This window comes from Palaemon carinicauda, chromosome 40, assembly GCF_036898095.1.
Source record: "Palaemon carinicauda isolate YSFRI2023 chromosome 40, ASM3689809v2, whole genome shotgun sequence".
Classification (NCBI taxonomy): domain Eukaryota; kingdom Metazoa; phylum Arthropoda; class Malacostraca; order Decapoda; family Palaemonidae; genus Palaemon; species Palaemon carinicauda.
The window spans coordinates 61,110,358-61,117,857 of record NC_090764.1 but is presented as its reverse complement, the minus strand read 5'-3'; the positions used below and the strand labels follow the sequence as shown (position 1 = coordinate 61,117,857).

General features: G+C 35.9%; 1 protein-coding gene across 5 annotated transcripts in view; it reads left to right on the top strand.

The window, feature by feature from the left end:
- The window catches only part of Egfr (epidermal growth factor receptor), a 633,396-nt gene that overhangs the window by 525,237 nt on the left and 100,659 nt on the right, over positions 1-7,500 (top strand). Inside the window, exon 1 of one of the 5 annotated variants that reach the window (XM_068363798.1) lies at positions 6,003-6,495. The exons of 3 other annotated variants lie outside the window; for them this stretch is intronic. The gene's annotated coding sequence lies outside the window, so the exon portion shown is untranslated. Of the gene's footprint in view, positions 1-6,002; positions 6,496-7,500 lie in introns of those variants that run through there. One more of the 5 variants, XM_068363793.1, reaches the window with a different exon arrangement.

The following is a 7,500-nucleotide window of genomic DNA, read 5'->3' as shown; positions in this document are numbered from 1 at the left end:
TGCTTTTTTTTTCTGTGATGGTGGAAATAGCACCTTCCTCACTTGTGTTGTTTCATCTAAGCCTTATCGGTAATATTTTGGAGTAATCATGCTTTAAAGAGTCTTGGTAGTTTATGACCTGCAGCTGTCATTAATCTCTCTCTCTCTCTCTCTCTCTCTCTCTCTCTCTCTCTCTCTCTCTCTCTCTCTCTTACTATTGATTCCATTTTTCTTTTTCCTTTATTTATTTATCTTTTTGTATTCTTTCTTGGAAGGAAACCAGTGAAGATCGTCCCCATCTCACGAGCGGCTCTCTTCTCGAAGCTCGGGTCTGGAATTCCAGCCATTTCCACCCCACCGAGTTTAGGTGTCGCCGCGTTCGCATTCAACGGTGGTTATATTCTGTTTCTCACCTTCTTTGCAGAACATTTGCCGCTGCGTTCTGTCGGAACTTTAAGCAAAATATTGTCGTATTGGAACCAACAGAATGCCACGTCCACGTCGTCGCTATGACTGTAAAGAGCGCTCTTTTGGGAAGTGACCAGTGTTCTTTCCTTTTATAGGTTTGTGAATGTGTTGATCAAGACGGGTTATTTTGATCTTCATTCCTAGGTTTATGTTGCATCCATGTTGATGAACTTGTAAAAGGTTTTTATTCTTTTTATTTCATTCACCTTTTGTTTTTGGAGTACTTGTGAATATACATTTTAGTCCAGTGTTGTACGTAAGTTATGATTGGTGCATGTGTAATATATTTTCCCTTTGAATAACATATAGTTCAGGGGCTTCTTAGTATTTAATCAGGATATTCTATTGGTTAAAGTACTGTAATGACTTTGTTTGACATTTAAGTACTGGAATGACTGCTGGACATGTATGGCTTTGTTGTTCCGTTATTCACTGGAAATTTAAAACAGGGTCTAGAATCTTGACCGTCCGAAAAAAAAAAATTAAACAAAAATGATTTTTCCAAAATATAACTAATGGCAATATGTTTTCATTTTCATCATCCTCTTGGCCACAGTTAGTTGTCTTGGAGGGTAATATTCGAATAAATAAGAATCAGCTAGGCGATAGATGTGGAAGGTCCCCAAAGGCTCTCTCTCTTTCACGGGGAAGCAATTACGCTGGATGTTATCCAGTGTTCCATCCAGCATAAACTCCAGTATGTTAAGTGCCTGATAAGAAATAACCCCCAAGCATCGCTTGTTTGCTTTCTTCGTTTATTGTTCTCACGTCAGATCGACTTGCTGGTCAAGATCGAATCTTTCGGGACTTGCTGGTCAAGATCGAATCCTTCGGGATACGGCGAAGGTATGCACCAGGTACAATGAAGGGCAAAGTCTAGAGAATATGAACCAATGAAGTACTCTCCTACTAAGGGTCCTCCTTTTCTTGTAATTTATCTAACGTAAATCTGAGTGTTGGGGTAATCTTGCTCCGGGGAAGAGGAGAGGAGTTGGTTGGCAGAAGCAAAAGCTTGAGGAAGCGATGACATGACGCTTTGTCACTGGTCGATATCTCGTCTTCCATAGCTAAGGAATCCCATCCATCTACTGTATTGTGTATCTGAAGTCAGTACTACAGTATATAGCATGAGCTCTGTATAGATTCCAAGAAAAGAGCCTATGAGGTAGCGTTATATTTACTTGGAGATTCTTGTTTAACCTTTCAGATGTACAGTGTGATTAGTAGATAGATGCTTTTTGTTTCTTGGTGACACTTGTGCTATTCTTCGTGTTTCTTTTGGATCGATTAAGATTCACTCGGAATTAAATTTTTTGGTAGTGAGGTTAAGACTGACCATGTAATGGCATTCTGAATGTTAGGATGTTATAATTAAACTTCAAAGGAGTAATACATGCTTGTATTTCTTTCCACCCCATAAAGTAGTATATTTGAAAACTAATTCTTTGTAATTAATAACATATTTAAAGTGGGTTCTGAAAAATGATATGTTTTAAGTAAACACTAGCGATCATAATATTCAAAAGAATCTCTATATTCTGTTTCTGACATATGTAATATTCTAAATATACAGTATACTGTATTTGTTTATTGAGTCATATATGAATACGAATTTCAGTCTTGAAGATTTCATCATTTGCAGCTACTTCAAAGAAATTCCTAATAACGTAAGATGCATATTGCTTTTGAAGAGAATACACATTTCGTCGGCCTGTTCTGAAGGCATTTGGGACTGAGAGGTCACCGTCATATAACAGTAATGGACCATGCTGTCGTACAGGTGCGCTTTTGTCAGGTATGTCTACTCTATGGGTATGGATTTGCCACAGATATTTTGGACGAGGGTCGGCGAAGGTGGAGGCGTTATTGAGTTGACTTGTGCAGCCCTGCTCTGCCACAGTTTGTATTTCATTTGTATTATATTTCGCTGCCAGCAAGAAGGGAATGTTGCTCGTAATTCCTTAAGTTCTTTTCCTTCTTCCTTGTGTGTTTGCCCGTTTTTTCCCCTTGCTAAAGTGCTTATCTTAGTGACTTGAGACAAGATGGCACGAAATATTTTGCTATTATTTCCCCCCGTAGCCCTTCACAGAGAGAGAGAGAGAGAGAGAGAGAGAGAGAGAGAGAGAGAGAGAGAGAGAGAGAGAGAGAGAGAGAGAGAGAGAGAGGTAAAACCCTTTTTGAAGTCTATTGTTTCATTGCAGCTTTACCTACGTTGACGAGTCTGGATTTTGATTCTCTTTTATCATTTGTGTCCCTTTAACGTAAATACACAAATAATGAAAGAGTTGAGTATAAATATCTCACGAAACTTCAGTAAAGCGCAAACAGTTAAAATTCCAGATCGCTAGATACACCTTGATTTTCCCCGACTTTAAAAGGCAATAATACGAATATTTTTAATATATTTGAATAGTATTTGGAATATTCAAATAAAATTTTACTTTGATTAACGTTCAAATAAATCTCCTTGTTTTAACCGTTTAAAAATGGTTAAACATTTGTTTTGACTTGAGATACAATACAAAGAAAACAAATTCCTTCACAGTTTATAATTATCCGGACTAAGCCGAATCTGCCAAAACACCCTTATGGCCAATTTTCTCACCTGCTGTGTGACCTTATCGCACCTGTGAAGGAAGGGTCAGGTGAGAGGAAACGGCCAAAGAAGCCAAAATTTAACTTTGACCCTTTTCTTCTGGTGGTATGGACATACTATACCCAAATCCTTCGGTTTTTTTTTTTTTTAAGATTTAGGATGACTGAAATTACAAGAGTGGCAGATAGAAATAAAATTAATTTTTTATAACCCTTGGTATGACCTCAATTTATGATCGATTTCCACGTGTGACCAGGTAGATAGGTGCCTATATAGAGTTCAAATAAGCAGTCTTCTTCTGTATTAGATTAAGAAAATATCAATTATTATCTAGAAATTGTAATTGTAGTGTCATTATATGAAAAACTGTAATTGGTAAGAATGCTTGGATAGCAGTTCAATTTTGTTTTAAAAGTGTGGAGATGCCAAGAAACAACAACAATATGTTTACCCTAATAATATTAAAAAAAATGTCATTCATAAAGTAAAATTGTAAAATCAAATCAAAGCTGAAGTTGGTATGACGTTTTATTCACCGAAAAAGTGGCTCAGTTTTATATATATGTTTTTGTGTACGTGCGGATGTATATATTTGTTTCCAGTTTAAAAAAAAAAAAACACTTTATGTATAGGAATATGCTGTTTATTCTTTTTTTTTTTTATTAGATGTCTTTATAGTTTAATGTTGATATTAACCTCTATTTTGTCAATTCTTGAACACTGGTTGATATGTAAGGTGATTCAATTTTGTCATTATTCTAACCTCTGCTACTACTACTACTACTACTACTACTACTACTACTACTACTACTACTACTGATATTATTATTGACGATGATAATGTATGCTTAAGATTTTCTTTTGATTATATAGTTACATCCGATATGTCGTCCTGCTGATTTGAGGTAGAGTGATTTGCATCACATGTTATAGTTCATCTAACTGAAAATGTAAAATAAGCTTCAGTTCCCGTTTTCGTTTATTTCGTCTTTTATAATAAGTCCTCTTGGCTCTTATTTTTATGAAAGAAGTCGGAAAGTTTCTAGTATATCGTGAATTTTTTTCTAAGGAATCTTTTGAAGAAAAACTAAGTGTTTAATTATTTTCAATTTATAGAAATTGGCATCTTTCCTCGTCATTTTACGGTCCCGAAGTCTTTTCCAGCGTTAAAATTTTGAATATTTGTGAAGCTCTAGGTCATTTCAGTATCGCCGAGTCTCTCTCTCTCTCTCTCTCTCTCTCTCTCTCTCTCACGGGTAAGAGGACTTCTTGAGTGATTTTTTTACTCGTATCGCTCATTTCTGTGTACTCTTTCATTTCCCTCATCATATTGTGAATTGTTTATGATTCAAGAGCACTGGGTCCCGAAATTTGTGTTCGTGTTACATTCAAACTTGGTTATTGTTTGAAACCTTAAGACAGATTATAATTTTCCTGGTCAGGAGTCATAGTAGTTTTTCCTTTCGTTTGATTGTATTGTCTACGATATGGAAAGTGTAAACCGGTATATCAAAACAATAGATAAAGATGTAAGTTATTTCTGCATCGTAAGCGAATGGCTTTTACGTGTGTGCCTTTGTTTAAGATGCTAAAGTAAATTTCAACAAAGCCTACGCGTGCACACACATACACACACACAAGTCAGAACTCCTGAATAGTGGATGACCCTCTGCATTCGCCTTTTTATACTCTACTAGAGAGAAGTCTTAACTTCTTATAAGGTAACATGTTGAACCTTTTCACGTGTACTATCCCATTTCCTTCTATCTAACACGCGTTCTCATGTTTCCTGCGTATTAAGATCTTTCTTCTCTAGTAAATCTTTCTCATCATCAGCCTAACTCGTTCTACATACACTCGCTTATTTTGGCCCCGTTGTATTTTCGACTAGCAAGTGGAAGGTCCAGGTTCGAATCCCGCATAGGTAAGTTTAGAACACCACCATGCTCTGGTAAACAACGGTTGTGTTTCTATTTACCTAAGAATAAGGTACCTAATAGTTAGACAACTTTGATGGTCGCCGCCAGGGTTAATGCAGGCATGGTCTTATAAATTAATTATAGTAGACTCCTTCAGACGCCGCTCTCTTATATGGGAAAGGCATGATATATATATATATATATATATATATATATATATATATATATATATATATATATATATATATATATATATATATAAAGGTACGTGTGTGTATGATCAATTTGTGATGTGTAAAACTATTGTCATGAAGTATATGTGGAGAATGGAAATGAGAGAAATATAAATATGGGGTAAAATTATTTGATAAGTTAGACGAGTGTTCTGAGGTGGTTTGGTCACACTGAGAGATTGTGTAAAAGAGTCGCCAGACTTTTGATATACTTCTTAAGTATGTAGATGGGGTGATTGGAGTTGTGGAATTTTTCTACACGGGGCTCATCCCTGAATTGAGTTAAAGTATTCCTGCAAAGGAATCTTATTCATATATATAGGATACTGTATATACATATGATTAACGATTAACAAATGTACGTCAATGCAAGAATTAGTAGTCATTTTCCTATTTTTGGCGATTTATCTGTCTAGCGGCTTTACTATCTGTAACATTTGGAAATAAAGTATGGCTCATGTTAGATATTTTAATGAGTGATTCCACTTTCCTCCGCCGCTATGAACCTGAGCGTACCTGAGCTAGACAGATTACCTCCATTTCCTCCGCTGCTATGTTTGTCAGAGCTGGGTATAAGAAGTGGTCGTAGTTGGACAGGATTTTAGCTGAATTACGTCTACGACAGAAGTGTTAAGTTAATTTCCTACGACGAAGCTATAGGATTCTAATCAATTTAGAAAAGTAAATCATGAACATTTATCGTAAGTTTAGATTGACGTCCGCAAACGAGAATCATTGGTAAGAGATTATGTAGTGGTGTTCCCAAGGCCCAGGCGATGCCTCGAGGTAAGAAGTAAGAAGCGAGTTGGGGGGATCTTGGGAACCCCGCCACCCTGGAAACAAGTTTTAGCTTAGAGATGGAGAGACTTTGGTGGAAGTAGGAGGTGCGTGCGCGTCAGTCATAGTCTTGGTCTGCTGACAACAGTGTATTTTGAATGTTTGGGAAATAGCCCTTGATAAAGGAAAATTCTAGCAATGTTGATACGATTTTCATAACCTGGAATCCCCCAAGGAAAGGCGAAGAACCTTGGCTGTTTCGTAATGTTGAATTTTAGAGAAGTGAATTGAAAAGTTCGTTTTAATCAGTGGTGTTTTCTTAGATTGAATAACTTTCTCATAGTGTCTGAAGGTCTAATGATGATGTGAATGTTTTGAAAAGAGAATCCATTTATACATTTGTTTGTGGCTCTTAATGGGGAGCAATTTCAAACAGCCAAAGGCCTTAACAACGTGAGTTATTGGTGATTAGTGCATTGTTCAAATTAACCTTGGATTATCTCCTAATGGAATACACTCCAAGGTAAGGCATCGGATTGTAGACGGAGGTAGAGTTTCTAGTTTATGATAACTTCATATTAATTGTATTTGATGCTGAAATTATTTTAAATGGGCTTGATTGCCTAATTAACTTAGTTTTGCTAATGCAAAACAGAATAATTTGTTCTTTAGCATATGAATATATAAGTAATTAATAACATTTTGCCATGTCTATATATGTATTTTTTCCAGTAAGAAAATTTGTGTTTTTATTAGCCACACTATATGCTTAATTTGCTTGCATTATGAAACTTGTTCCATTATTGGGTTTAATGTTCTGACCTCATTTCCCATCATGATAGATTCTGTATTATGTGAATTGGCTCGTAACACGCATTCCACCATAACGACGAGAATTATTATGATTTCTCTGGAAATTCGAAATATTTTAGCTGAAAATATGGGCGTAGAATATGCTTTTTTTTCTAAAGACGAGACTATCAAAGAGCAATTGTAGAGGTTCATCTTGCCAGTTCAGGTCATTCTGGTATGCACGAGAAGAATTTTTTAAAGAAAGCGTTAACTGAAGGTGAAATTTTTTAATAGCGTCATATTGTGATCCAGTGGAATGTGCATCGCCAAGAGGGAATCTTGCGATTGACGATATTATTTTCAGTAACAGGCGTCATGTAATGCAAGACTTCAGAAGTGTAGTAATTTTGGAAGTACTTTGGTCACTAAAGGAACGGTTCTTAGAACCGTAACTTTAACGATGATTTTCTTTAACAACGGTTATCTCTAACGACAACTTTATTTACCACAAATAGAAACAATATATATATCAGAGTTTTTAATTATGATTGAAAACTCGTGGTTCAAAATCTGTGTACTGTAGATTGGCAAAGTATTTACGCTTAGGGAATTTTAAGTAATTTCATTTTGTCTAATACTGAAGCTGGATTGCAGTGGTTTAAAGGTAATTAACACCAAAGCTTAGTTTCCCCTCAGATGATGATTGACACTGCAGAAGTATCCTGAAAATGATTGA